This window comes from Magallana gigas, chromosome 5 (genome assembly GCF_963853765.1).
Source record: "Magallana gigas chromosome 5, xbMagGiga1.1, whole genome shotgun sequence".
NCBI lineage: Eukaryota > Metazoa > Mollusca > Bivalvia > Ostreida > Ostreidae > Magallana > Magallana gigas.
In genome coordinates, this window is record NC_088857.1 from 27,089,355 (window position 1) to 27,112,611 (window position 23,257).

General features: G+C 33.4%; 1 long non-coding RNA gene across 1 annotated transcript; it reads right to left on the reverse strand.

Moving 5' to 3' along the window:
* Positions 1-36: 36 nt before the first annotated feature.
* LOC136275373 (uncharacterized) lies at positions 37-22,725 on the reverse strand. Its single transcript, XR_010713928.1, has 6 exons — positions 22,382-22,725; positions 17,194-17,447; positions 16,965-17,103; positions 16,682-16,847; positions 16,197-16,261; positions 37-1,938 (listed from the first exon to the last, which is right to left on the reverse strand). It is a non-coding gene; the product is annotated as an uncharacterized lncRNA (long non-coding RNA).
* Between the last annotated feature and the right edge of the window lie 532 nt (positions 22,726-23,257).

Sequence of the window (23,257 nt, forward strand, 5' to 3'; positions counted from 1 at the left end):
AAATAGGCCCAAATAGGCCCTGTGGCACAGAAATGGTTAAGGGAATTTGTTTTATAAAAGTAACCGAAGAATTACTAACGACTTGTCTCCTAATGGCAACAGTGCATAGTATGGGGCATTCCTGAAAAGGTGGCAGATTTTTTTACTACATGTAATGCATTGAACAGAGCAGCCAGTGATGCACTGAAGAAATTTACTTTGTAAACCCCTTGAAATAAAAAGATATAGATACTGTGCTTATGAATCACAGACTTATGTAATTTAAGTCAGAAGCAGCATGCAAAGCATGCTTTGAAATGATCATATACTAGTATATGTTAATGCATCTCAGGAAGAAGTTTGGTCTGTGTACCCCTTTTGATAAGATGAATAGATCAAAACATTGTCCTTAACCGGTGTCAAAGATAAAAAAAAAAATGTCTTCAAATACATTGTTTTCTAAGTTTGGTTTCTATAATTTTCTTCAAAGAGAATATGGTAACAGACCAGAAAACCTCTTCACTAAAATCATTGACGACTAAAGTGTCAAATGCCATTGGTTTGAAACTACTTGTAAAAATTAAGGTGTGAACAACTTATCTCGGTTATAGCTTAGGCCACATCAAAATGTCCTATACGCTTTTCCTTGTGACTTTGTATTAGGGTAATACCCCAAATCATTATTTTCCTTGTCACCTTGTCCATGTACTACCACGTCTAGGTCATGACGAATCCCTACATGACCATGACCAACTCTGTGTCAAATAAAGGCAGCAGCAAATGCATAACCTCCACCAAAAATATTGCTATGGCATAGCAATCCATCCTCAACACTTGTAATGTAGACACAGATTAACAGACAGACAAGGTAAATCCTTTATACCATGATACCTTTATTTGCAGAGGTAAAACAATATTAATAAGGGAACACTTTTGTCAGTTAAAGATTTTATATTCTATTTCTCAAAGTTAGAAACATGTGTCATGCATGATTTCAAACACAAGACATGTATATATATGTGAACATTCTTGATAGCTGTAATAGAAGTATCAGATGAAAATTATTCACAGAGAGACAAACAGAAAGCTACACAAACAGATCATCGCATACACTCTTCTGGTCTATGGCCAGCAGAGCTAAAACCCACAGGTGTCATGAGAAATTGAACGTCACAGATGTCCTCTGCAAACATAAGGGGAAATATACCGGTACACTACATGTAAATATTAGATATTAATATGATTGTCCTTTTTTAAAAACGTTAAGTATTCTAAATTACATTGTAATATACTTTTAAAATATATGCAATACATATTTCAATCATGTTCACTTGACCTTAAACATAAAAGTAACACATAAGAAATTACAACATCTTATTGCTGATATTAAGATTTTAAAACGAATAAAAACTAAACCATGAGGTTACACCACAGGTACACATGTTGCAGATGGGAAGCAGAGAGAGTAATACAGATATAACACATACACGTTCAATCTTCAATCTAAAACATGAAGCATACAGACGACTCTTGTTTATAAATAAGTCCAGGGTATTTCATGAGGAGATTATCTTCCAATTACTGTTGAAATTTAAAGGGTTTATTACAGAATCATTTGTTACTGCAAGACCAAACGTCCTAAATTTGCATCCTCATCTTCCGCCATTACGTTTAACGGGGGCTCATTGGAATCAGCTTTCGTATCTGCTGATTAAGTCTCAGCATATGTTGCATTTTACTCTTTTTCTGATGAATACTTCTATCAGCAAGAAATTTGCAATTGTTTTTTACTTTCAGTGCTTCTGCCTCTCTTGGTACACTTTAATCTTTAAAGTCCATATAAAATTCAAATGTCCTATTCCATTGTCCATTTTTTCTTTGATGGTAATGTGGTGCATGATGGTTTATCCACTGATTCTATACCACTTGGGACATAATCCTTGTGTTCTTCAATAGAATCTGTGAATCAAATATAAGAAAGGTTCAGTGAATTAAATTCTACAATTGTACATGTAAGTTAAAATAATAGTGTACGCAACACATTTTCATAACATGCTAGTGCTTGGTATTCAATTTGTATACACACTATGCTGCAGTAAATTGTGACCACATCTTTCAAGTAATAATGCTTTAATGTTTAAAAACTAAAAAATTATCTGCGATCACATATCAATGTATATATTTAAGAAATAAACAACGTTATTTAGTGAACATGGCGTTATGAATAGCAATTGCTCTGTTGGCATATTCTATGATGCACGCTAGCACATCATGGAAAATATGCCAGCAGAGCAGTTGCTATTCATAACGCCATGTTCACTAAATAATCGTTGTTTATTACTTATATTTGCATTTTACCACTCGCAAATACCCTGTATTAGCCTAGACCTTGACATTTAGCTATTACATCAAAAGTAAGCATTCAGACTGTAATGTATCTTTTTAATTCACATAGATTTGTTAACAGAATCAATGATATGTTATAACAGTAATTCCTTTAAAATGTTATCAAAAACATGTTTTAATATTACATGTAAATACGTCAATTTTAATGGAGTTGGAGAAAAACACATGATGTATTGTATAGTGGTTTTAATCTATAACGTCATGGAAAAGTATATATAACGTTACACCTTTTTGACGTCATAGTATACTGACAGAGCAATTGCGATTATAGAGAAATAATTGTAGCTCCTCCGTATGGGCTTACAGTGGGAAAAAACAATGAAAATGCAAATATTTGCATATTAACATATGTCTAAACTTGCAATATATATATGTACGCATATGAACAGTCAAATATCTGACCTCAAAGACACAAAAAACTCATAAACAACCCACTGCAAAAATATTTGAGCAAACAATCTATGACAGTGACCAACATCCCATGTACCTGGTAATTATGTTTGCAAATAAACAGATAACTAAACTCAAAGACACAGTAATAAACTATAGGAAAAATGTTAGAACAAATAATCTCTGACAGTGACCTACAATTCATGAATAGACACAAACATTTATACATGAAAGAGATTCAAAAACCACAAGCATTCCCATACATATTTTTTGTTGTACATATGTACAAACTCAATATGTATGGACGCATATATCCAGTATACAAATGTCAATTAAGTAAACTCAAAGACACAAAAACTCATGAACAATCAACTGAAAAATGTTAGAATAAGAAATATATGATGATAACCCACAATTCATGAACAGACACAAACAGGTATACATATACATGACAATGTCCCACAATCCATAAACAGACCCAAACATGTATATACAAGACAATGACCCACATTCCATGAACAGACACCAACATTTTTTTTACAGTACAATAGTTCATCAAACAAATTAGGTAAAATTTTCTCCAGCATTCTATCATACTAATATCAAAACTCTTGTGACAAAAATCAAATTAGAAATTACATGTTAATCATATATGTACTAAGTAATGGAAACAAAAGATTAATGTGAACAATTGAAGATCTTTATAGGAACATGGTTACAGTAACATTTTTTCTAGACTAAATGCTCATAGTATTACATTTAATCATATGTACTAGAGTTTATAACTGCGTAAACATTACATGTAATTTGTATATAATTTGTTATTGTATGGATTTTACATGTTTATCAAAAACAACAGTTGAATTTTTATTGAACCTGTTATTTTCTACAGGATTCGATGTTGGGATGAGATGTTAGTAGTGATTGGCTGGGATGTTCGGTAATGAAAAAAATGTAGAAATACAGATAATTTATTAATCATGTAAGCCAATAAGTCATTTTTGTATACCCTTTAGATGAAGCAGCTAGGATTAACAACTAGGCAATTGTTAATAAAAAGATTTCTGCGAGTATCTTAATTTGTACATTTTTTTATCAAACTATGCCATTAATTTATCACATTAATTTTGAAGATCATTTAGAGCTAATATTATATGTTTATCATGAACATCATTTATCCTTTCCTCTGGTGTATCATTCCTATCGTATCTTGCATGTACACTTTTCAATGTACATGTATAACATGCGTCAATCCTATCATATCGTGCGTGGTTTCTATCCTATCATTTTATTATCATGTTAAATTCATTGCGGGTACAGTATAACAGAGAACCAAAAATTAACATAAAGATCAAATATCTAACTCAAAGTCACAAGAAAAATGTTTGAGCAAACATTCTATGAGAGTGACCCACATCCCATGAACAGACAAAAACATTTATATATATGACAGCACTCCAAAAGCAATGAGCATTCACATATATATCTTTGAATTTACAAATGTCTGAACTCAATATGTATGAATGCATATACACAATTGACTAAACTTGAAGACACAAAAAACACATAAACAAATAACATGAAAAATGTTTAAACAAACAATATATGATAGTGACCCACAATCCATGAACACTGATACAAACATATATATATGGTACCTGCATCAATATTTTTTACAATCTTATACTATCATATCATTTATCAGACCTATTGATCAAGCATACAGATCTATCATCATGCACAAATCCAGTAGTACCGAGTGTTAATCCTAGAAAGTTTATCATTTAACTTCACGGTTTTTCTGTGTATCCTATTATGTTAATCATATCGTTCCTTTCCATAAGCAAGTCATTTTATTTGGAAGTTACATGTTGTTCAATACGCCGTTAAAGCAAATATTTATTGATCAGTAAACTCAAAAACATAAAAACTCATGAACAATCAACTGAAAAATGTTAAAATAAGAAATCTACAACAATGACCCACAATCCATGAACAGATCGACGCCAACATGTAACATATTTAAACAATAAAATGCTTTCTATAGTGATTCATTCGGGATATGAAGGTAGTGACATTGCAGGAAAAATACATAACCTGCTAAATAACCAGTGTTAGCGGGTTATGTAAATTTTTCCTGCAATGATCGCTACCTTCATAACCTGCATGAATCATCAAAGAAAGCATTTTATGAAAAGTTAGTAAAATTTACTAAATTACTGTTAACGTACACATGTACGTTAGCTAAAAGAAACAGCCAAATCGTCTCCTGTGAGACTTTCAGTCTGACATCATCATGATTATTTCATGCAGTCCGTTATTTTACTTAGGTCGCTGTAGGTTCAGATCAATCGATAAACAGGGCGTGTTAATTTCAGTCCTGTCACTTTCAGCCGCTGTAGATTTCGACCAATAGTTAAATGGGGCGTGTAGATTTCAGTCTGGCTGTTTCTATAGAGCTATGAATTAACTATAACCTTTCGTAAGAAATTGAGGAAATTATACTTAAAGTTTGTAGATGTAAATATACGACAATGACCCACAATCCATGAACAGATACAAACATGTATATACATGACAATGACCCACAATCCATGAACAGACACAAACATGTATATACAGTTCAATAATTCATCAAACAAATTAGATACAATTTTCTCCAGCATTCTATCATACTAATATCAAAATGCTTGAGACCAAAATTAAATAAGAAATTACTTTGCTATGTAAACAAATCTTTTGTTTTAATTTTGATTGTTGAAGCAAAAATTCCAGTTATAGACCTAAAATGAATGTATTAAATGTTAGGAACTGTTTTTTTATTCTTAAAATGAATAAAATGATAGACAAATCAGCTTGAAAAAGACTTGTATATTGAACCTATGTAAATAAAAAAATAGGGCACAATCCTGGTTTACATGACAAAGAATTGTGAGCTCTGTATCTTGCTTGTAACTCAATGACTGACTCTCAAATTTCATTTGATCATTAGAAATATATCCTAAAGCATTGTAAATAATGAAAACAGAAAAACAAAATTTGACCAAAATCATGACAGTGCCCCTTTAAAATATTTGCATATATACAAATGTATAAACTCAAAGACACAAAAAAGTCATGAACAAACTACCTGGTACAAGAGAAATAATACAAAAATTAACCTACGATAGTGACCCACAATCCATGAACAGACACAAGCATGTATATATATGATAGTGACCCACAATCCATGAACAGACACAAACATGTATATATGACAGTGAACCACAATCCATGAACAGACACAAACATGTATTAGTATAGCAACCTTAGAACTATAAGCATTCACATATATATACATATACATGCAAACACAAATAAAACTCAAAGAAATGGAACACCTCAACTGCCTTATGTAGATAATGCCCATAATATGCTGATAGTTCAACATTTCATGCTGATCATCAATCAACATTACATGCTGATACATCAAGTGAACTTTACATGCTGATACTTCTTCATTATATGATAATTTATCAATTATCATTACATGCTGATAGTATAACATTACATGCTGATAATTAAGGTCTTCCGTTTCCAACGGAAGACCTTATAGTGATTGTAATGTTTCTTATTAAGGTCTTCCGTTTCCAACGGAAGACCTTCTTGTTATTGCTTTGTTTCTGTTTCCCTTATTATTATTCTTCTTTTTTTTTCTTACGCATTTTTGTGCACGCGAGTTCTCGGGAACGGCTTGACTGATTTTAATGAAACTTTCAGAACTAACACATATTGATCTGAACCTTATTGGAAATTTTTTATATTGATGACGTCATTTCCGTTTTAAAGATATTGACGTTTTTACGATATTTAGAGGGTTGGCTTGTCCGGTGATTTTCTCCTAAACGAAAACAGATATTTGATTTAAATTTTCAGGGTTTGTAGACCTATGATTGTAGATATGACAGAAGCATTTTCATTGTTTTGTGACAAAAAACACCGAAGCTCGCCTGAGCCTAAAAATTGAGATAAAAAGCGTCATGATTTTTTTGTGGTTTACTTTGAATATCTTTTTTCCCAAAAGTATTTTGTTAAGACTTGTATAACAAAAAAACTCTAAAAAGTCAAGAGCTTTCATTTGACATCATGGAAAAGGGGCTGGCCCTTTAAATTAAGGGCCGAAAGGGCTCTAAAGTATTCTAATAATATCTTTTTACTGTGAAATATTTTGTAATACTTTATAGAAGCAATTATGTTCATCGTAATGTTATGTACCTAAACATGACAATTGTTTACTTCTTTGTTACGTAATTACGGATTTTAAGGGGCCGGCAGTCCGAAATTTTGATCTTATATATCTGAAAATGGAGAGAAATTTTGAAAAGCAATGTTGAAGAAAAGATGCTCCAAATAATGTCGTTAACAATTTGCAACCATAATTTGTTTGTTATCCGGTCCCTAACAGGAGTTATAGGGTCGGCCCCTAAAACGATCTCTTCCAGATATCTCTAGAATGGTATATAATTTCTACATACTTGTTGAAAAAAATGTGTTTGAAATGACAAGAGCTTCCTTTTCACACCAAGAAAAAGGGGCTGGTCCTTCGAATTAGGGGCCGATAGAGTTCTTAAGTCTTTTAATCATAACTAATAATTGTGAAATATTTTGTAATACATTACAGAAGCAATTATGTTAATCGAAATGTTATGTACTTATACATGAAAATTGTTTACTCCTATGTTCCTTAATTAGGGATTTTAAGGGACCAGAAGTCCGACATTTTGATCTTCAATATCTCAAAATAAAAAAAAATTTGAAAAGCAGTATTCAACAATATGTAACCATAACTTTATTTGTTAATAACTTCCTAAAAGGAGTTATAAAGGTTGGCCCCTAAAATGATCTTCTCCAGATTTCTCTTGAACGGTACATACTTTCTAAACAGTTGTTGAACAAAATGTGTGTAAAATTAGTAGAGCTTTCTTTTCACATCAAGAAAAGGGGCTGGTCCTTCGATTAGGGGCCGTTAAGGCTCTAAAGTCTTTTAACCATTACTTTTAATTATGAAATATTTAGTAATACATTACAGAGGCAATTATGTTAATCGAAATGTGATGTACCTATACACGAAAATTGTTTACTCCTATGTTCCTTTAAATTAGGGATTTTAAGGGACCAGAAGTCCAACATTTTGATCTTCAATATCTTAAAATAAAAAAAAAATTGAAAAGCAGTATTCAACAATATGTAACCATAACTTTAGTCCGAACTTATTATCAACGTCCCAAAATAAAAAAAAAAAATAAATTTTAAGAAGAAATATTGAACAAAACACGCTAAAAAAAATGAGGTTAACAATCTGCAACCAAAACTTGTTTGTTATCCACTCCCACAATCTCTTCCATATAAATCAAGAACGGTAACAAATTTCTAAACTTTTTACACAAAATGTATTGAATTCAAAAGACCTCTTATTTGATATCAAATAAAATGGGGTTGGTCCCTCAAATTAGTGATCCAACGGGGTGTATAATCCTTCACCCATCGCTCTTTTAGATCACATCTGCATTTCTTGATATGTTTCGTTGATGAAGATGAAAGGCAAGGTCATTTCCTCTCCTAAAAATCGGACGGAAGACCTCCTCGTTGCTCGCAACGAGATCGTGTCTAGTTATTATTATTAAGGTCTTCCGTTTCCAACGGAAGACCTTATAGTGATTGTAATGTTTCTTTTTATTATTATTATTATTATTATTTTTTTCCCCGATTTTCTCAGAGATGACTGGATAGATTTTCTTGAAATTTTCAGGAATAATAGAGAATGATAAAGTGTAGGAATGATTTTTTCATTTTTTAAAAATTCATTTCCCGTCGTCCGTTTCCTGTCCCGCAATGAAAAAGCTTGTCACCTCGAGACCTCAAAGATGGTAAAGACTTGATCAACCAATTTTTGTAGGATGATAGACCTGTGTATGTAGATGTGTTTAAACACTTTTGTTTTGTTCGTCGTAACTTCCGGTCGTCACCGGAAGCACTTCAAAAATAGTTATTTTACGCATTAAATTCATTTTCCGTAAATTAAATAAATAAGTATAATTCTATGCATAACTTATCTATGCAATGTTAAATCAACAAAAAAATTCTACTTCCGGTGAGATATCTCAATCATCTCAGGAAGCCTTTTTAAAACACATTTTGTACCCGCGAGATCTCAGAAACTATAAGTGATCAAGACACGGAACTTTCGTGGATGATAGACATTTGATTCAAGATGTGTTTAACTGGTTTCATTTTGTCTTCCGTCACTTCCGGTACACACCGGAAGAGTTCAAACAAATCGAGCTGTTTATCAGTTTAACTGTTTTTCTTTGACATTTTTAGCGAGATAAATGAAATATAACGTACAAAAGGCAAGTATACAAGACATGTTTAATACAATTTACATTGAGCACTTCCGTTTGTCCGTTTCCTGTCCCGAGACAAAAAACCTTATTTTGACGAGATCTCAAAAACGGTGACGACTTGAACAACCAAACTTTGTGGGATGATAGACCTATGTATGAACATGTGTTAACACTGTTTTGTTTTGTTCGGCGTAACTTCCGGTCATCACCGGAAGCACTTCAAAAATTTTGTTTTCTTCATATTTTATTCATTTTACATAAAATGAATATATCAGTATATAATCTTACATATGTCATCTATATAATGTTAAATTAGCAAATAAATTTTACTTCCGGTGAGATATCTCAAATGTCTCTGTGTAGCTTTCCATTTTACAAATTTGATGTCCGTGAGATTTTTGTCACTGTAAGTGATTGAGATTATTCACAATATTTATCATATCCACTTTTTTTTCTATGTGAGAGAAGCAATGTCTTACAGTTAAATTGATACATGTATATCAAAACGGAAGACCTTTTTGTTGCTTTTGCAACAAGTGTCTAGTTATTATTATTTTTTTTTTTCCTTTTTTTGTCCACAAGATTTCTCAGAGATGGCGGGATGGATTTTCTTGAAATTTTCAGGACTGATAGAAAATGATAATATCTCTAGGCGTTTTTTTCATTTTTTCAAAATTCACTTCCTGTCGTCCGTTTCCTGTCCCGCGACAAAAAGCTATGGACAATGAGATCTCAGAAACGATAAAGACTTGAACCTCCAAACTTTGAGGGATGATATACCTATAGTTGTAGATGTGTTTAAACTATTTTGTTTTGTTCGTCGTAACTTCCGGTCGTCACCGGAAGCACTTCAAAAATAACTATTTTTTCGCATAAATTCATTTTCGATAAAATAAATATATAAGTATAAATCTATGCATAGGTTATCTATGCGATGTTAACTCAACAAAAAATTTCGACTTCCGGTGAGATATCTCAAATATCTCAGGTAGCTTTTTTGAAACACATTTTGTACAAACGAGATCTCAGAAACTATAAGTGATCAAAGCACAAAACTTTCATAGATGATAGACATTTGATTGAAAATGTGTTTAACCGGTTTCGTTTTGTCTTCCGTCACTTCCGGTCCACACAGAAAGAGTTCAAACAAATCGAACTGTTTATCAGTTTAACTTATTTCCATTGATATTTGTAGTGTGCTGGATGAGAAATGAAGTACAAAGGGCAAGTTTACAAGATATATTAAATACAATTTAGATTGAGAACTTCTGTTTGTCCGTTTCCTGTCCCGCGTTGAAAAAGCTTGTATCAACGAGATCTCAAAAATGGTAAAGACTTGAACATCCAAACTTTGTGGGATGATAGACCCATAGCAGTAGATGTGTTCACACTATTTTGTTTTGTTCGTCGTAACTTCCGGTCGTCACTGGAAGCACTTCAAAAATAACTATTTTTTCGCATAAATTCATTTTCGATAAAATAAATATATAAGTATAAATCTATGCATAGGTTATCTATGCGATGTTAACTCAACACAAAAATTCGACTTCCGGTGAGATATCTCAAATATCTCAGGTAGCTTTTTTGAAACACATTTTGTACAAACGAGATCTCAGAAACTATAAGTGATCAAAGCACAAAACTTTCATGGATGATAGACATTTGATTGAAGATGTGTTTAACCGGTTTCGTTTTGTCTTCCGTCACTTCCGGTCCACACAGAAAGAGTTCAAACAAATCGAGCTGCTTATCAGTTTAACTTATTTCCATTGATATTTGTAGTGTGCTGGATGAGAAATGAAGTACAAAGGGCAAGTTTACAAGATATATTAAATACAATTTAGATTGAGCACTTCCGTTTGTCCGTTTCCTGTCCCGCGTTGAAAAAGCTTGTATCAACGAGATCTCAAAAACGGTAAAGACTTGAACATCCAAACTTTGTGGGATGATAGACCCATAGCAGTAGATGTGTTCACACTATTTGTTTTGTTCGTCGTAACTTCCGGTCGTCACCGGAAGCACTTCAAAAATAACTCCTTTTTCGCATAAAATTCTTTTTCCATAAAATAGATATAGAAGTATAAATCTATGCATATATTGTCTATGCGATGTTAACTCAACACAAAATTCGACTTCCGGTGAGATATCTCAAATATCTCAGGTAGCTTTTTTGAAACACATTTTGTACAAACGAGATCTCAGAAACTATAAGTGATCAAAGCACAAAACTTTCATGGATGATAGACATTTGATTGAAGATGTGTTTAACCGGTTTCGTTTTGTCTTCCGTCACTTCCGGTCCACACAGAAAGAGTTCAAACAAATCGAGCTGTTTATCAGTTTAACTGTTTTCCTTTGATATTTGTAGTGAAGTCGATGAACAATTAAGTAGAAAGGGCAAGTACAAAAAAAATTTAATGACAATTTACATTGAGCACTTCCGTTTGTCCGTTTCCTGTCTCGAGACAAAAAACCTTGATTCCTGGAGATCTCAAAAACGGTAACGACTTGAACGATCAAACTTTGTGGGATGATAGACCTATGTAATGTACATATGTTAACACTATTTTGTTTTGTTCGGCGTAGCTTCCGGTCGTCACCGGAAGCACTTCAAAATTTGTTTTATTCATTTTACATAAAATGAAAATATCAGTATACAATCTTACATATGTCATCTATATAATTTTAAATTGGCAAATAAATTTTACTTCCGGTGAGATATCTCAAATATCTCTATGTAGCTTTTCTTTTTACAAATTTGATGTCCGCAATATTTTTGTCATTGTAAGTGATTGAGACACGAATCTTTCATAGATTGTTTGATAGAATTTTGATTGGGGATGTGTTTAACGGGTTTAATTTTGTCAACTGTCACTTCCGGTTCTTACCGGAAGGGTTCAAACAAATCCTGTTTTTAACAAGTTTAGCTGACTTTCTTGGAATTTCATCTAGCCTGATAAACAGTGATGTACATTAAGCAAATGTACGAGAAATGCCAGCTTTTGTTTTTATTAATCACTTTCGTTCGTCCGTTTCGGTCCCGAGACAAAAAAATATTGTTTCAAATAGATCTTAGATTTGGCAGAGTCGTGAACAACCAAACTTTGAGGAAAGATTGACTTATGATTGTACAAATGGTTAACATTTTTGTTTAGATCGGCGTTACTTCCGGTCGTCACAGAAATTACTTCAAAAATTGATTTCTTTTTCATTCTCGTTGTTTTACATGTAAGTAACGTCTGGATATATCATTCACAATAATTATCATATCAACTTTTTTTTGCATGTAAGAGAAGCAATGTCTTACAGTTCAATTGATACATGTATATCAAAACGGAAGACCTTTTTGTTGCTTTTGCAACAAGTGTCTAGTTTTTTATTATATGATTATACCTATTCACTATATGCTTTCACTAATACATGCTGATATTTCATAAAATGATGGTATTACAGTATGCGGTGATTCTAAATTCGCTATAAGCAGCAGGATCGTGATTCGATAAAACTCAGGGATATTACTAAGGAGAGAATAGACTAAATTCAAGCTACATTGTACCCAACAATTTAAACAAGCTTCTTTTATGCTTATTTCCTTATATAAATATGGACACCCCATTGGTTATTATCAAAACTTATATTCCCAATACTAGGGCTTGTGCCATTCAGCTGAAACTGGATGCTGGAGGGAATGGGGGCACCATCACTTTTGATTACATTTGTTGGAACTTGCGCCGAAATCTCTGTGTGTCAAACAACTCCATAGTCCCCTTATTGTAACTCGTCTTTGTTTAGGCGCCTTCAAATTGGATGCCAATTTTATGAGTACGTTTTATGTTGTAGGTTGATTGTTTTAATTCTGCAGGCAGGCGCCCTCAAATTTATTTTACCCCCTTTGGATTGGGCATTCTACGCCATTAAATAGCAATTTTACTTTCTGTCTTAAGGAAATCAGAGCATGAGCAATCATCCATTAAATCCCAGCGCTTCTCACAAACTATCTTTTATTTAAGGAGGGGGGGGGGGGGGGGGGGGGGGGTGGTGGTGGCAGACCTACCCCTCAATCACAAGTCAACAAGTAAATATAAAATAGGGAATGGGGGGATCCCGTATTTTACAATATTTCATCTATTGATCTACATATGATCGAATTTCCATTTTCATAAAATTATTGTAAAACTACATACAAAGGATAGAGCATTGCGTCCTCCAGATTGGAATATCTTACATGAAGTCAGATGCTAGGGACTACGTGCGCTGTTGAAACTGATTTTAGCAGTAACTGTACTGTTGAAAAAAATTAGTGCTTACATTGTCCACTCCTTTACGTGGATCTCCAGGGAAAGCCCACCCATAAATCTGATGTAACCTGAATGACAGAAGTCTTTGATTAGGTGCTATGAATACTTTTAGCGGTCCACTTTGACCAAGCGCCATAAACTTGGGTTCACTTCAGAATGCACATTTTTGGACAAAAAATCCCCTGGGGTACCTCGAACCCCCTGATTTGTTTGCACTGATGGGGAGCGCCAATGGTTTTCCCAAGCAGGCTTTCTTTAAATATAAAATGACTCTGTTAAAGGACAACACATAATCAAGTGGTATTATTTGTTGAGTATCTTGATCTAAACTAGTCTCAGTGGACCTTAGTAATATCTGATCAATCTCCGAAACAGAGAAAAAGCCCAGTGTTAAAAACTTGTCAGGCATCAATGAGTTCTGAATTTTAGTGTATTTCAATCTCAAGATGACCCTTCCCTATTTTTAGAATCACCGCAGAGTGAAGTACCATCACATAATAAAGAAGTATCAGCATGTAACAAAGAACTATCATCATATAAAGACAAAGTATCAGCTTGTAATGTTAAAGTTTCAGCATGTGATGTTGAAGTATCATCATGTAAATTAATGTTGAAGTATCATCATCATCCACATAAGGTAGTTGAGGCGTTATGTACAAAGACACTAAAACCTCATGAACAAACAATCTGTTAGAATGACCCACATCCCATGAACAGACAAAAGCATGTATATATGACAGCAACCCAAAAATCATTAGCATTCACATATATATTTGCACTTACACAAATTTCTAAAGTCAAAGACACAAAATAGGCGTGAACAAACTACAGGAAAAATGTTAGAACAACCAATCCATGACAGTGATCCACATCCCATGAACAGACACAAACATGTAGATATGAGAGCAATCCAAAAACCATGAGCATTCACATATATATCTTTGACTAAATATGTATGCATGCATATGCACAAATGTCTAAACTCAAAGACACAAAAACCCATGAACAATCCACAGAAAAAATTGCAGAACAAAAACTCTATGACAGTGACCCACAATCCATGAACAGACACAAACGTATATATATACGAGGGTTGTCCAAAAAGTTCGTGGACACATGTAATTTTATTCAAAATAGAAGCGCCATTTTCAGGAAAGTATTATAATATTGTAATAAAGAGCATAATAATGTATATTTTTGTAATGGAGTTATGAATGTATATACATTGCCTATACAGGCCGCACAGCCCAGTATGACGTTAAATTATAATGACGTAGTACTGGGTTTATTGAGAGTAATATGCCGCATTCGCCGTTTGGTCAGAAGGTACAATCGCATATATTCCATCAACATATCACTTGTGCCACTTGTGGATAAGTTTCCTTAATTGTTTCATTCATTTCAGTTTTTTACTTCAGTTGACACAATTTTTTTATTGCCAGCGGTCAGATGAAGTTGCTTTTTCATGCGTTTTTAAAGACATATTCTTGCCGTAATATCTTTTAAATGTCCTCTGCTGGTTTGAAAATATTTTTAAATGATGTATGAAAATAATGTACACAATACAGACTACATCACAATAGAAGATTATGAAAACAGTAAATATACATATCTAAAAACTCAATTACAAAGTTTGGACAATTTTTGCGCTGGGACGTGCATACTTTCTGCGAGCCTTTGATACATTAAAATTTTACTTTATTTCTATAGAAAACAATAAAGACCACTTTGGTTTGATCTGAAATTTTATGACAAAGATTTAGATATATAATATGAATAAATTAACCCATTTAAAATGATAAAAATGCTATTGTCCACGAACATATTTGGACAACCCTGGTATATATAGTATATATATATGACAATGACCTACAATCCATGAACAGACACAAACATGTATGTGTGACAATGACCTGCATTTAATCCATGAACAGACACATATATGAAAATGACCCACAATCCATGAACAGACACAAACATGTATATATGACAATGACCCCCATTTAATCCACGAACAGACACAAACATATACCGGTATATATATATATTTATATATATATGACAATGACCCACAATCCATGAACAGACACAAACATATATATATATATGACAATGACCCACGTTTAATCTATGAACAAACACAAATACATATATTTGACAGTGACCCAAAAACCATGAGCAATCACACAGTTATATGTTTGCATATACACAATGTCACAAAGACACAAAAAAAATCATGAACAATCTACAGGGAAAATGTCAGAACAAACAATTCCATTTCAGAGAAAAAGCTGTCATTGTCAAAGTTAAGGATAAAGGCTGATTAAAAAGTGGTGACAAAATATAACTAAAACAATAACGAAATTAAGAATCCTCGACACCCTGTGACTTCTACTTTTAAGACAATACGTCACATCATGGCAATTTCAACGCGATGTGAATCAGTTTATATCGCCAATAATTGGTGTTTTAAATATCTCTGTGCAGCTATGGGTTTACCCTCAGTCTACCAACCCACAGGTTCTGAGTGTGAATACTGGAGGAGCATTTATTTTAATGAAGAGAAATGAAATTTAAAGTCCCCCCTTAAAAAACTGATTATAAGGGGGTGGGGGGGGGGGGTAATTTTTAAGTCAAAACACATGGTAAAAATCAATAACTTTAATTAAGAAAATGGGCTTGTATGCAGAACTTTTAACAGGTGTTGAGGACCCTCAAATAATGTACCTGCATGTATTACCTTCACTGATAGTTCCTTCCAGACAATGCTGATGCTACTACCATTACAATCTTCTATCTCATATTCTGAAAAGAAATAAAATGATTTGGTGATTAATTAGTACTCGGATGGCATCCTTTAAGGAGGCTGGGTGGTTAATAAATTAACCATCAGATCTTCTTTAATTTTTTTGATATGATTTGTCTAGCTATAAACTATCATTTACAAAAGAAAAAAATCTAAATATTTTAGCTTTAAAATCTTATTACTTTTCTCTATCTTTATACATAGGTCTTCTTATTAAGGAGATAAAAATAGTCCAAAAATTGTTGCGCCAATCGAGTGCTCTTGAAAAGATCCTAGCACTAAACTATGCGGTATATGCAAAACTGCCGCTTCCAAAATGCTCCCTATAGTATACAAAGAACAATGATATTCTAGTGAAGTCCTGCCTTGACAAAAATTCCCTATCATTCAGAATACATGTATTTGTGTAATAAAAATACCTATGCAAGGCTGTTGAACATATTCTGCAACATGGTCCTTTATGACCTGTTGAATCTGTTGAACAAGTATATACGGTAATTATGTGCTGCAACAGATCTTCACTGTTCTGCAGAATCTGTGGAACATCTGGGTGTGCTTCAACAGGATTTGCCTTCAAATTCCTCCCTAGAGTACAGGCAAAGAATAATTGTCAATGAAATTTTAGTTACTTAGTTACTACAGGTCTACTGTAGTTACTGAAATGTTCCCCTATATTTCAGAAAGAGTAACTTAAGGTAATACCTGTAGTAAAATGCCAAAGCTGTTGAACATGTGAAGTTACATGGTCCTGAGTAGACTGTAGTATCAGTTAAGAGCCCATATTAACTAGTTAGTGGAACATCTACATGAGTTACCATTGTGTCCCTCTCTAGAATGCTCTCTGTTATAAATTTGAAAAAGATTTCATTGTAATTAGAGTTAAGCTTGTAAATCATGTGTTGAAAAAAGTAATATAGTTAATGAAAAATACCTGTTCATGTCCGACATCTGATGAATCAGTGCAGTGTTCAGAAGAATCTATGGAACGTGCATCACAGTGCTGCAACAGAGTCCAAAGTCATATCTAATCTCCTACTGTCTATCGATATCCCTCCTTGCAAAGAGTCAAAGCTTCCATGGGTAGTTGTTCAACATTAATTTCATAACAGCATTATTTTTGGGCTTGTCTGAGGTTGCATCATTAATGTGCTTTCCAAGCTTTTGGAAGATTCATACTTATCAATGCTGTAAAATAATAATGAAAACAATACTTAGATAAAAAGTCTAATGTTACATATAAACATAAGCATTCATATGATGAAATATTATGGTTATATGAACAATGCATGCGTTATGAAACAACAATACATATCACAATATAGTGGTAACGATATATGAATCACAATGTATTTTTAAAAAATACAAGGGCACCGCAAAGCAGAGCATCCCCTCGCAAAATGAAATATTTGGGGGGGGGGGGGGGGGGGGGATGCATTATTTAGAATATACATGTAATTATAAAAATAACAAATAATATTTATCTTCATAAAACCTCTTTAGATCAAAATATTCCTTTCCCCATGCAAGCTCTTGGGGGGGGGGGGGGGGGGGGGGGGGGGGGGGAGAGGAGGTAATAATTTTTTTTTCTTCATACAAATAAAAACCTGAAACACACTACTATACCAGCTGTATGTTTCTCACATGCTTCTCACGCGCTATACAGTTTTTACAATATGTTCCTAGCATAGCACGGTTTGCTTTTTGTACGATATGATAAATGTTACTCGCACTGTATGGTCTTTTTTCACATGATATGATATCATAACGCTTCCTGTATGAAAAAGTGTATAGAAAAAGTGTTATTCATGTATCTAGCTGCAATAATGTAGCCCTCTCCGATTTTTATATCTGATGTTTACTGAAGAGGGCTACAATTCCACAGGATCTCCGTAATGGTGCTAAATTAATTCTTTAATGCAACTGACTTCGGTCTAAAAATTTCGATTTTATATTTGACTTCCTTTAGATAAAATGATTTTTTAATTCAGGTTGAACAAACTAACCGTATATATATCAAAACCAGATAAAACACATAAGCATGTTTACCAGTCGTCTTTTTCAGCAGCCATGACAGTTCTAGCGTGACTGTATGGGATCTACGCTTGGAGTTTTGATGGGCTTGATAACGTGAATGACAGAGTAAATAATCGATCTTTCCTCGTTCTATCACTAAAACAATGTTTCAGGAAATGGTATATAATGGAAAATTCATATTTACCGCGTTAATTATGTTTAAAATAGGGGAATTCCTATATTCAGGTAAAGATCCGCTCCTGAATTCTCTGTGACGGTCAGACCGGTTCGAATACCGGCGCCAGATAGCTCAGTTGGTAGAGCACCTGACTAGAGATTCAGGGGGCCCGGGTTCAAATCCCGGTCTGGTCCGTCATTATTTCTCCCATCCCGTTACATCTCATTGGCTGTCCCGAAATAAAACTGGTCAAGGCCAGTAAACATGGCAGACAAATTCAACTTGTGTTGTTGACATACACGAAAAATAACCGATATATGGAATATACTTGATATTTTTGGATTAATTTATGCCATAGACATCTACAATGTTTGAGTTCTGGTAAGAAATGCAAATGTTATTTCCATTTATGTACGATTTGAGATGAAATTGTTGCGGGAGTGAATCACTCCCGCACTTGCACCATTACGGAGATCCTTTTGAGTTGTAGCCCTCTCCAAAAAAAAAAAATCGGGAGAGGGCTACATTATTGCAGCTAACATTTATCATACAGGAAGCATATCATATCATGTAAAAAAAAAAATGATCATACAGTGCTAGTAACATATTGATCACATAGTTCATTTCCAATAATTGTGAATTTGATTTCTCACAATTAATGTTTATTTTCTTTTTTTTAAAACATCTACATATTAACATGAATTTCATTAGTTAAGATTATTACAAGTTTAGATAGAAAAAAAATCATCATTCAAAATTCATATGGAATGTTTAAAACAATGGCCTGTTATAGACAAAAAATCGCCCATTAAAAGTACCGTATTTTTCGGAAATCAGGTCGATACTTTTTTTTCCTGGCACGTGGACCTCGCCCTATTCATCGCTTCGCCTAATTTATGTTTTTTTTTTAATTTGATATGAAATTTTGCACAAATTTATGCAAATCTCCAATAAAATCATGAGTGTTTACTATAATACTGCTTGAATTTTTGTGTACAAATCATATGGATTTTTATCAATATACTGTAGTAATTTATCATAAACAAATTAAATGTGAATAGATTTATTTCTTCTAACATTTCTTACTTCGATCGCTAAGACTGAATCATCTTTCTATCATTATTACATGCTGTCATGCATTTTGATCGTGTGCTTACGATAAACAAGAAATCGATTTCGCATGGTTAAAGTAAAATGAGAACCGTACAAAGGGTACAGACCCTGAAACGTACTACTACACTACACACTCGCTGCACGCTCGCTAAACGGTTCACACGAAACGCTGAACGGTTTACACGAAACGCTGCACGCTTTGCCCGAAACACTAAGCGCTTTACACGAAACGCTGAACGGTTTACACGAAACGATTCTCGCACGAAACGATTTGCTCGCTTTTCACACGCTTTTATCCTGATCGATTCGGGTCCTCTAGGATTTTTACCCTGACTCTGTTAGTAAGAATTAATTTTAAGAAAAGCCGAAATAATAGAAATACTGATATTAGAAACATTTATGTACATAAGTATTGAATTGATCAATTAAAATCAATTATAAACATATTTATTGCTTAAAAGAAATATCCATGATTCTTGTTAGTCCTGTAAATAATAAAAATTCCAGAGAAAATATTCAATACCAAAAATAAAATCCGTATGATTACAAACTGAAATCGGTTTTTCAGTATTCGGCGGGATTTGTTTTTTCTTCTCACATTAATATTTTTAATGGTTTCAGAGAATACGATGTAAAAATACTAACTGTTAATAAACCTGTAATTATTTACATTGATAATTTTGAAAGTTATGTAAAATAAAATTAGTCACATAAGTTAGAAAAATGCTATAAAACAACCGATTAATTTTTTTTTATGTCAAATCAATCGCGTAAATAAATGTTCTGTACATAATATCACAGAGAAAATCAATGGATGAAACAATAAAGAAAGTTGTCATTACTATTTCGGATTTCGGAAAGAACAAAAAATGATTTAGATTTTTGTCTCAATATTCGTATACATAACCGGCGCCCCGCATAAGGGCGTACAATATATCTATCATACATGTAATTTATTTGAATTAAGTACCATGCATATAGATTCCCATAATAATCAATTGCATGTGTACATTTTAGGAAAATTGCAGTGTGTTAATTATCTGTTGTTTTACATTATCAGAGCTTAAATAATTAAAATAATAATTTGTAGAAATTTTTTTAATCGGGATTCAGAAGAATTTACTTCCCGCAATTCATAGAAATGAACAGTATATTTTCTTTCCATGTTTACATTTAATTTTGTTCAAATTAATGTTAAATAATCTATCATTGAAATTGTGTGCATCATCAAATACTGATTCCGACTACCTTGAAGTCATTAAATTTCTATTGGCTGGCTATTGACAAAAAAAGAGAGACGCGTGACCACCCAATGAAAACGAATACACAGAGTTTGATTGACAGGTTCAGCCAGGTGCAGGTCTTACCCGATGTCCGAGGTTATGTGTACTGGTTGTACACAGCCGAATAGTCTCAGTAACTAGTCTTCTTTCAATACGCGAACTTTTCTTTTGTTTGTTAAAAATTAGTTCAATTTATAAGTGTATCATTTCTTATAGATTTTTTCCACAAGATTATCTCAAAGGAGTTTTGCCAATCACAAACAGTTAAAAGTAATGTTTAACACGAGTGCTATTTTGAAACAATTAAATTGTCAGAGAGTTCCGAATGAAATCTGATGAAGATTCACACGGTTCTCGCACGCTTTGCCCGAAACGATTTACACGCTTTTCCCAAAACGCTGCACGCTTTGCCCGAAACGCTAAACGGTTTACACGAAACGCTTCACGATTCACACGAAACGCTAAACGGTTTACACGAAACGTTTCTCGCACGAAAGTTGCACGCTTTTTTGGTGTAGTAGTATGTTTCAGGGTCTGTACTTAAAGGAAGAAAAAATATCGTCGGGTAGGTATAAAAAGCTGATTTCTTTTTATAATAGAACACATCTACAAGTTTTTTTCTGGAGATTCAAAATAAAACTCTCAATGAAATCTAAACCAGGTGTCTCTGAAATAAGTCTGGGTTGGGCCTACTTTGTTTATACACAGTTGAACTCTCGGCACGTGCTACTCATGCCCGCAGTCTTCGAGAGGTTGACTCATTATATACACAATATAAAAGTCACACAGAGGTGTGAACGATTATCATGATTAGGCACATATATAAATTATTATTGTTTAAACAATACGGTAGGATATATCCAAATCTTAAGGAATACATGTAATTACACTGACGATAGATGGACCGTAACATTAGCGGGTGAAATGAAATCTCCGGTGAACTATTTCATATACAGTATTATATACTACTTTAGACTCGATCAACAACAAAGACACAGGGTTGCATGTGCTACCGTATATATGCCTCCAGGCTAGGTTACTATCCCCCAGTGAACACCAGTTTGTATACATGGCAGGGAAGTGATAAGCAAACGATCTTTAATCAATCCGGTCGTACAAATTAGTGCATAACAAATATAATTTAAGGAAGAAATGTTCAACAAGTCCCGGGGTTGAGTATTGGGGGACTCTCTACTTGCACCTGTAAACAATACATTTTTATGTATGCAAACGAACAAAAAAGTAATCTAACCGCTCAAGACAAGTTTTCTGAACTCGCAGACTTGTTCCCCATGTACTGTACAGCTGAAGAATGACACTTGCATTCCGAATCGGTGCATGGCAGCCATTTGACATTTCAGCATTACGAATCGGTGCATGGTCAAAAGGCAGCCGTTTGACGTTTCAGCCTAAGAGCGTCCGCCATTTTTTCTTAATTGTACTTTTAGTTCGATAATCTTTGCTTCCTCGTCATATTTTTATAAATATGACCTACTAATTACTGCTAATAAGAAAATATATTCAGTACTTACCCAAGTTACTGCTGTACTCCGCCATTGATATCCAACAATGCATTGCGTGCATCACAAAACCGTTTTGTGGGACACCCCGCTGGATGTTTATAGATAGACAAAATGTTCAAAACTAGTAGCTTTGACGCGATGTTCTAAAAATAGATTTTGAGTTCTGGGACATTTTTCAATATATCCGTGTGGGTCAAAAAAACATTTTTTTTTGTTTTTTATGTTAATAATACCATTTTCAACCTCCCTGTGAATTTTGAACTACATGGTTTATGGGTCAAAATATAGATGACCCATAAACCACCTAAGGATCCCACAACGTGAGTCTGAGGTATATGAAATAACCCACAACACGGATTTGTATAACTATATATATATACATATATATATATATATATATATATATATATATATATATATATATATATATATATATATATATATATATATATATATTGAAAAACAATAAAATCCACAGTGGTCGGCGAGTTATAGATAAAAATTAAATAAGAAAACACGAAAAACGTTTTTGATAGATAGATAGATAGATAGATATAAATATAAATATAATATAAAAAATGCCTAGATTATCTGTTTTGAAACGCCTCCTCTGCCGCTGCAGGTTTCAATTAATACACATCCCAAAAAGTCCACGGAGATTTTGCATTGCAACAGCCATTAATAAGCCCGGATGATAACGTTAAAAAATTGCGCAATGTATTCCGAGTGTATTCCGAATGGAGAAAAGCTTCCCCATTATAAATCTCCGTAAGGAATCTGTTTTCGTTCCTGTGAATTTTTCTGAGTGAAAAGGGATAATTGTTCAATGAAAATATATTGGATATATTCCCTTTTAACAATTTCAACTGTATTTCTTTCACAGGT